The sequence below is a fragment of the Protopterus annectens genome, chromosome 10.part0 (genome assembly GCF_019279795.1).
Source record: "Protopterus annectens isolate FY-2018-M chromosome 10.part0, PAN1.0, whole genome shotgun sequence".
Taxonomy (NCBI): domain Eukaryota; kingdom Metazoa; phylum Chordata; order Ceratodontiformes; family Protopteridae; genus Protopterus; species Protopterus annectens.
Window position 1 is genome coordinate 1,115,671,229 of NC_056744.1, and position 7,500 is coordinate 1,115,678,728.

At 39.2% G+C, this 7,500-nt stretch overlaps 1 protein-coding gene across 2 annotated transcripts in view; it reads left to right on the forward strand.

Moving 5' to 3' along the window:
* LOC122813500 (putative ferric-chelate reductase 1) overlaps window positions 1–7,500 on the forward strand; it is a 948,313-nt gene that overhangs the window by 698,906 nt on the left and 241,907 nt on the right. The window lies entirely within an intron of this gene.

Below are 7,500 nucleotides of genomic sequence, written 5' to 3' on the forward strand. Positions count from 1 at the left end.
GGTCTATGACAAGTTGTATGACAGGATAGACACTAATGAGGGAGAAAATAACCTGTACCAATTGGCTAGACAGAGGGACCAAGCTGGGAAAGATATGAAGCAGGTTAGGGTGATAAAGGATAATGAGAGAAGGATACTCACAGCTGATGAGAGTGTGTGGAGCAGATGGAGAGAGAGTACTTTGAATGAAGAGAGAGAGAGAGAAGATTGGATGGTGTGAGGATAGTGAATCAGGAAGTGCAATGGATTAGCAAGGAGGAAGTAAGGACAGTTGTGAAGAGCATGAAGAACTGAAAGGCTGTTTGTCCAGATGACATACTTTGGAAGCATGGATGTGTTTAGGAGAGATGCCAGTGGGTTTTTTAACCTGATTGTTTAACAAAATCTTGGAAAGTGAGAGGATGCCTGAGCAGTGGAGAACAAGTGTATTGGTACCAATTTTTAAGAATAAGGATGATGTGCAAAGCTGCAGTAACTACAGAGGGATAAAACTGATCAGCCACAGCATAAAGTTATGGGAAAGATAAGGGGAAGCTAGGTTAAGAAGGGAGGTGATGATTAGTGAGCTGCAGTACAATTTCATGCCAGGAAAGAGCACTAAAGATGCAATGATTGCTCTGAGGGTGTTGATGGAGACGTATAGAAAAGGTGAGAAGGAATTGCATTGTGTCTTTGTGGACTTAGAAAAAGCATATGACAGGGTGCCTAGAGAGGAGCTGTGATATTGTATGAGGAAGTCGGGAGTGTCAGAGAAGTATGTAAGAGTGGTACAGGATATGTACAAGGGTAGTGTGACTGGTGATGTCTGTGGTGGGAGTGATGGATGCGTTTAAGGTGGAGGTGGGATTACGTCAAGAATCAGCTGTGAGCCCTTTCTTATTTGCAATGGTAATGAACAGGTTGACTGATGAGATCAGACAGGAGTCTCCGTGGACTATGATGTTTGCAGATGACATTGTGATTTGTACTGAGAGTAGGGAACATGTGGAGGAAACCCTGGAGAGGTGGAGATATGATTTAGAGAGAAGAGGAATAAAAGTCAGCAGGACTAAGACAGAATATATGTGTGTGAATGAGAAGGAGGATAGAGGAATGGTGAGGATGCAGAGAATAGAGCTGGCGAAGGTATGAGTTTAAATACTTGGGATCAACAGTTCAGAGTAATGGTGAGTGTGGAAGAGAGGTGAAGAAGAGAGTGCAGGCAGGGTGGAGTGGGTGGAGAAGAATGTCAGGAGTGATTTGTGACCGACAGGTACCAGTAAGAGTGAAAGTGAAGGTCTAGAAGATGGTAGTGAGACTGGCTATGTTGTATGGGTTGGAGACGGTGGCACTGATGAAAAGACAGGAGTCAGAGCTGGAGGTGGCAGAGTTCAAGATGTTACAATTTGTATTGGGTGTGATAAGGATGGACAATATTAGAAATGAGTATATTAGAGGGTCAACTCAGGTTGGTTTGGAGACAAAGTCAGAGAGGTGAGATTGCATTCATTTGGACATGTGCTGTGGTGGGATGCTAGGTATATTGGGAAAAAGGGTGCTAAGGATGGAAATGCCAGGTAAGAGGAAGAGAGGAAGGCCTAAGATAAAGTTTATGGATGTGGTGAGAGAGGACATGCAGGTGTTTGGTGTGACTGAACAAGATGCAGAGGGCAGGAAGAAATGGAAACAGATGATCTACTGTGGCGATCTCTAATGGGAGCAGCTGAAAGAAAAAGAAGATGAAGACAACTCAGTATCCTAGCCAAGACAATAAAAAAATCTAATGCACAACATATTACAAACAAAGCCTGTCAACCACATATCATCAATAATCAGACCAGTGCTTTCTTCAGCACAGTGCAGTATGCAATACCACAGAAGCAAAGCTTTTCCCTGGCATAAATTCACACCTGTAGATTTAAGGCAAATAAACAAATGCGTATGAAAGTTATATAAGAGAATGTGTTCTTGGAACACACTACAAGCATGGCTGTGTCATAGCAACCTGCTGGTGAGAGTGCCGTTGCTAACCATCATCACTCTCTCATGTCAGTCACATGTCTGTTCCTTAACTAAGCATTCACTGATGTCAAACAAATCAGTCATACTTCTCCCCATGTGCACCCCATATCTGTCTATATTTTCCCTTCACAAGATTCCGTGTCTGCAGCAAACTTTCCACATATAGCTTAGGAACATTTCAAAACAGGATGAAAAGATGTGACAAATCAGGTAAGCTGACAGATTTTGTAGCAATTTTCCATACCTGGTGCAGTATCATAATAACTTGCCTTACATTAACCTGGGAGCCTCTGCCCTTATACCCCTGTAACTTTCATATGCTACCCCTTGAGATTGCACTAAACTGACAGTCATACTAGTTTGCGTGGCAGCAATCTAATAGCATCAGATTACTTCCATGATTGCTTATACCAGCTGTAATCCAAAAAGAAAAAAAAAACACTGCATATAACACTCACATAAATAACTTCTTAGTTTAAATTGTAGACATGCATGCACACACAGTACCACATTATACTCTCCCATGTGTGCACATATAGTATTGTATAATTTCTGAAAATCTAGTCCACTGAATTACTTATTATAGAGCCTGATTATGGTTCTTGAAGAATGTTAGCTCAGGAGAATTATTGTTTTATTAAAGATGCAGTGTAGTAGGAAGTGCTTGATGTGTAAGAGGTTTTATATGTAAATTCCCCACATCAACATTGTCATGATGTGGGTCTTTTTATCCAAATAATCATTTGATTGTGTGTGGTACAGTGGTATTGCTTGACATTTAATGTTATAGCATTGCATTCATGTATACCATAATATGCATGATTCCTTTTTATGGTATTTATTGGCTATAATGTTCCATTTAATTTAATTCCCTTCTTTACATATGTATTGGCTTGATTTACTTACTTATTTATTGATTGACTGATTGCAGTTTGGTAGCCAGGTAGGTGCCCCTTTTCATCCACAGCCTGGGCTCCTGAGGAGCAACAGAACAGGAAACTGAAACAAAAATATGGTATAATAAATTAAGAACACAAACAGTAGTACAATCAAGAGCAGTTACTAGAAGCTGATAGAACATTAAAGCAGAATGTTTATGTATTATTTACATCGATGTTTGCCATGTGTTACAAGAGGTTAGAGATTACATTATCATGCTGGAGTACGATTATCTTGTTGGATTACGGTTAGCATTACTTTTTAAAGACAAACAGTACCAGCTTATTGTAATGTTGATTTTGTAAGAATATAACACTCTATAGCACAGTTGTAGCTAATTTATTTTGGTACTTAGGTATTATCGCAATCACGCATTCTCGCCAGCATGTTATTTGTATTTTTGACAATGTAGTCATTTTTTTCTCACTTGATTTAACTGCAATAAATAAGCTTGTTTGAGATATATCCTTGCTACCACAATATTAATTTAGCGGAGGTTGGAGTCATTGGATCAGTGTGGGGGGGGGGGGGCAACACTTTGTAAAAGTCAGGTGTCCTATTACTCAAACATTGACACGAAAACAGTGAACTGGTGAAATGGCCATTATACAAACATGAAAAATACAGTAAAATGAGCACAAGAGAACCCGTCGATGTATATGATACCCATCAAAATTATGAGTTTTTGCACGGCAGTTTTAATATTCCTGCTGCGTTTTCGAAATTCATGCCATACAGGAAAAACATTTCAGATATAGCAAACAAATTGGAACTTGCTGTCCAAATCTTTTTGTAAGGCAACCCCCCCCCCATCATCATCATCATCTTCTTTTGGCTTTTCCCATTAGGGGTCACCACAGCGGATCATCTCTTTCCATTTCTTCTTATCCTCTGCATCTTGCTCTGTCACACCAACCGCCTGCATGTCCTCTCTCACCACATCCATAAACCTTATCTTAGGCCTTCCTCTTTTCCTCTTACCTGGCAGCTCCATCCTTAGCATCTTTTTCCCAATATACCCATCATCCCTCCTCAGCACATGTCCAAACCAATGCAATCTCATCTCTCTTGCTTTGTCTTCAAACTGTCCAACATGAGCTGACCCTCTAATATACTGATTCCTAATACTATCCATCCTAGTCACACCGAGTGCAAATCATAACATCTTTAACTCTGCCACATCCAGCTCTGACTCCTGCCTTTTTGTCAATGCCACTGTCACCAACCCATATAACATAGCTGGTCTCACTACCCTCTTGCAGACCTTCCCTTTCACTCTTACTGGTACCCGTCTGTCACAAATCACTCCTGACACTTTTCTCCACCCATTCCACCCCGCCTGTACTTTCTTCTTCACCTCTCTTCCACATTCACCATTACTCTGAACTGTTGATCTCAAGTACTTAAACTCGTCCACCTTTACCAACTCTGCTCCCTGCATCCTCACCATTCCTCTACCCTCCCTCTCATTTACACACATATATTCTGTCTTAGCCCTGCTGACCTTCATTCCTCTGCTCTCTAGAGCATATCTCCACCTCTCCAGAGTCTCCTCAACCTGATTCCTACTCTCACTACAGATCACAATGTCATCTGCAAACATCATAGTCCACGGGGCCTCCTGTCTGATCTCATCTGTCAACCTGTCCATCACCACTGCAAATAAGAAAGGACTCAGAGCTGATCCTTGATGTAATCCCACCTCCACCTTAAATGGATCTGTCACTCCCACAGCAGTCCTCACCACTGTCACACTACCCTCGTACATATCCTGTACCACTCTTATATACTTCTCTGCCACTCCTGACTTCCTCATACAATACCACAACTCTTCTCTAGGCACCCTGTCATATGCTTTCTCCAAGTCTACAAAGACACAATGCAACTCCATCTGACCTTCTCTGTATTTCTCCAATAACACTCTCAGCAAACGTTGCATCTGTAGTGCTCTTTCCTGGCATGAAACCATACTGCTGATCACTAATCATCACCTCCCTTCTTAACCTAGCTTCTACTAATCTTTCCCATAACTTCAAGCTGTGACTGATCAATTTTATTCCTCTGTAGTTACTGCAGCTCTGCACATCACCCTTATTCTTAAAGATAGGTACCAAAACACTTTTTCCCCACTCCTCAGGCATCCTCTGACTTTCCAAAATTTCATTAAACAATCTAGTTAAAAATTCCACTGCCCCCCCCCACACACAAAAAAAAAATGTTCTATCACAGTGGTTGTAACTTCAAAAAAATCAAACTGAGTGCCAGGATAGTTCATGACACAATAGAAAGCATGGTTGAGATAATACATAAGTACTTTTATTTCTAATGATTTTAATAATGTTTCTTAAGGAATGTTTCACTAATAAAGCAAGGTCGAACCTACCTCCCTTAAGGAATCCATTTACTTTTATTTCATGAAACATTTTAATTATGGAATCATAAGTTACAACTTATTTGTTTGCAGTTTAGGTAAAACTGTTGGGGACAAGTGCCTTTTTTCATGGGTGTGCTGAGAGTGAGTGGTTAAGTGACTTACTTAGTGTCACATATCAGAAAAACAAGAGAAAGAGAAAATCAAACCAAGAAGTACAGGATGAAACTTTTTAGCAGCTTTTAGATTTACTCATCTGCACTAACCTGATGGAATGTGTATATTTATTTGTAAATATTTGCATGCTAAACTGGCATTTGATTGCTAAGCTAAGATGGATAAAACTTGTTTATCATTCTAGTCTAGTTGTATGTCATATCAGCAATTCCATTAGAGACCTGTTCTTCCTTGTAATTTATTCTAATCTAATATTCATTATGACTGCAATCTTCAAGATGGAAAATATTAATGATAATACAATTGAAGGACTATCTTTTTTATTACTGTCACTCAAAACAAACCTCTCCATATTAATACCTAACCCTTTTCTGAAACTGAAGGAGTAGTAACAGATTGACTAAAGACAATGTATATATGTGTGTGTGTGTGTGTGTGTGTGTGTGTGTGTGTGTGTGTGTGTGTGTGTGTGTGTGTGTCTGTCTGTGTCTGTGTGTGTCTGTGTGTGTGTGTGTGTGTGTGTGTGTGTGTGTGTGTGTGTGTGTGTGTGTGTGTGTGTGTGTGTGTGTGTGTGTGTGTGTGTGTGTGTGTGTGTGTGTGTGTCTGTGTGTATGTGTGTGTCTGTGCATGTATATGTATATATGGGTCTATGTCATAAGACTGAAAGTTCAAAAGACTGAAAATCAAAGTATCTAAAACTCAAAATATCGGAAATGTGAATTTGCCCCTTCTCCACTATTGTGCGATCTTGGTGTTGGTATATATATAATTAGCAGGAGGTGTGAGGGCAGATACCCCTGACATGGGGGAGGAGAGGAGCTTGCCCCTGCATTTGAAGTTTAGATATTTGATTTTCAGTCTTTTGAACTTTCAGTTTTATAACATAGACTCTTATGGAGTATGAATTTCTGGTCGGACAGGCACAACATCCACATCTGTTTGGTTAACACCATTTGGTTGACAGAAACAGTTGGCTGACATGCAAGAAATTGACAGTTCACAAGTAGGGGAACATTCCCTTTCCCTGAGGATTGACCGATCTAAGAGTTGGTATATATAATTAGCAGGGAGTGTGGAGGTTGTGAAGGACTCCCTCCCTTCCTTGCAAAACATTTGTAGTTGGTTTAGCACTTCCCATGGTAATCCTCAGAGCATGCACACAACATGGTGACATTCCATGTTTCGACTTTAGTATGTCAGTATTATTGCTTCTGTTTGATGAGAAATTATAGATATACAGTTTGATACAAGAGGATTGTATTCACCTTATCTTGCTTCTTTCATCAACTCCACTTGATTCAGGGGTAAACCTGCATTATTCTCCTTGTGTTCAGGAGAAAGGTGTGGATGCTGTTTGAATGTAGTAGCTTAAACTTTTCTAGTTCTGGACTCTTGGAAATGAATGTAAGACAAGTTATATGTCAAAAAGGGACTACAACAACTGCTGCTGATTTATACTTTTGATATTGATAAATTATAAACTAACTGTTAGAACAGCCACAGATTATCTAAACCCTTAATGTGCGACTACAAAAGTGAGTTCTACATGTTTTATGCAAGTTTTTAGAAACAGAGGATCAATGTCCGTAACCTACTTTTTTATTTTATTTTTTTTTACACGCCTTAGTTGTAAGTACTTTTTATTGATTCAACAAGAAACCATAGGAAGAGAGTCCAGCACATGGTAGTAACTGAACTGATGTCAGGAAATCTTTTCTTAGTAGAACTTCATTAATAAGGAATACCATATCCTAAGCTACTGTTAATTAGTCTACAACATTTCCATTTTCCATGAAAAGCCTACAAACATTTTAGAATGTGGCAGTTTGGAACATTAATGTAAACAATGTTATCTTAGACTTTGAAAATGTGCATTAACCCACTTTTTATTTAAAAAAAAAACGCAATTTTTTATATATAATATGCATATTTTACTAGGTATATTTATATGATACTGTGTTTTAAATGCTTTAGTATTTAGCATGTTTGTAGACATTTAAATTACATTTTAA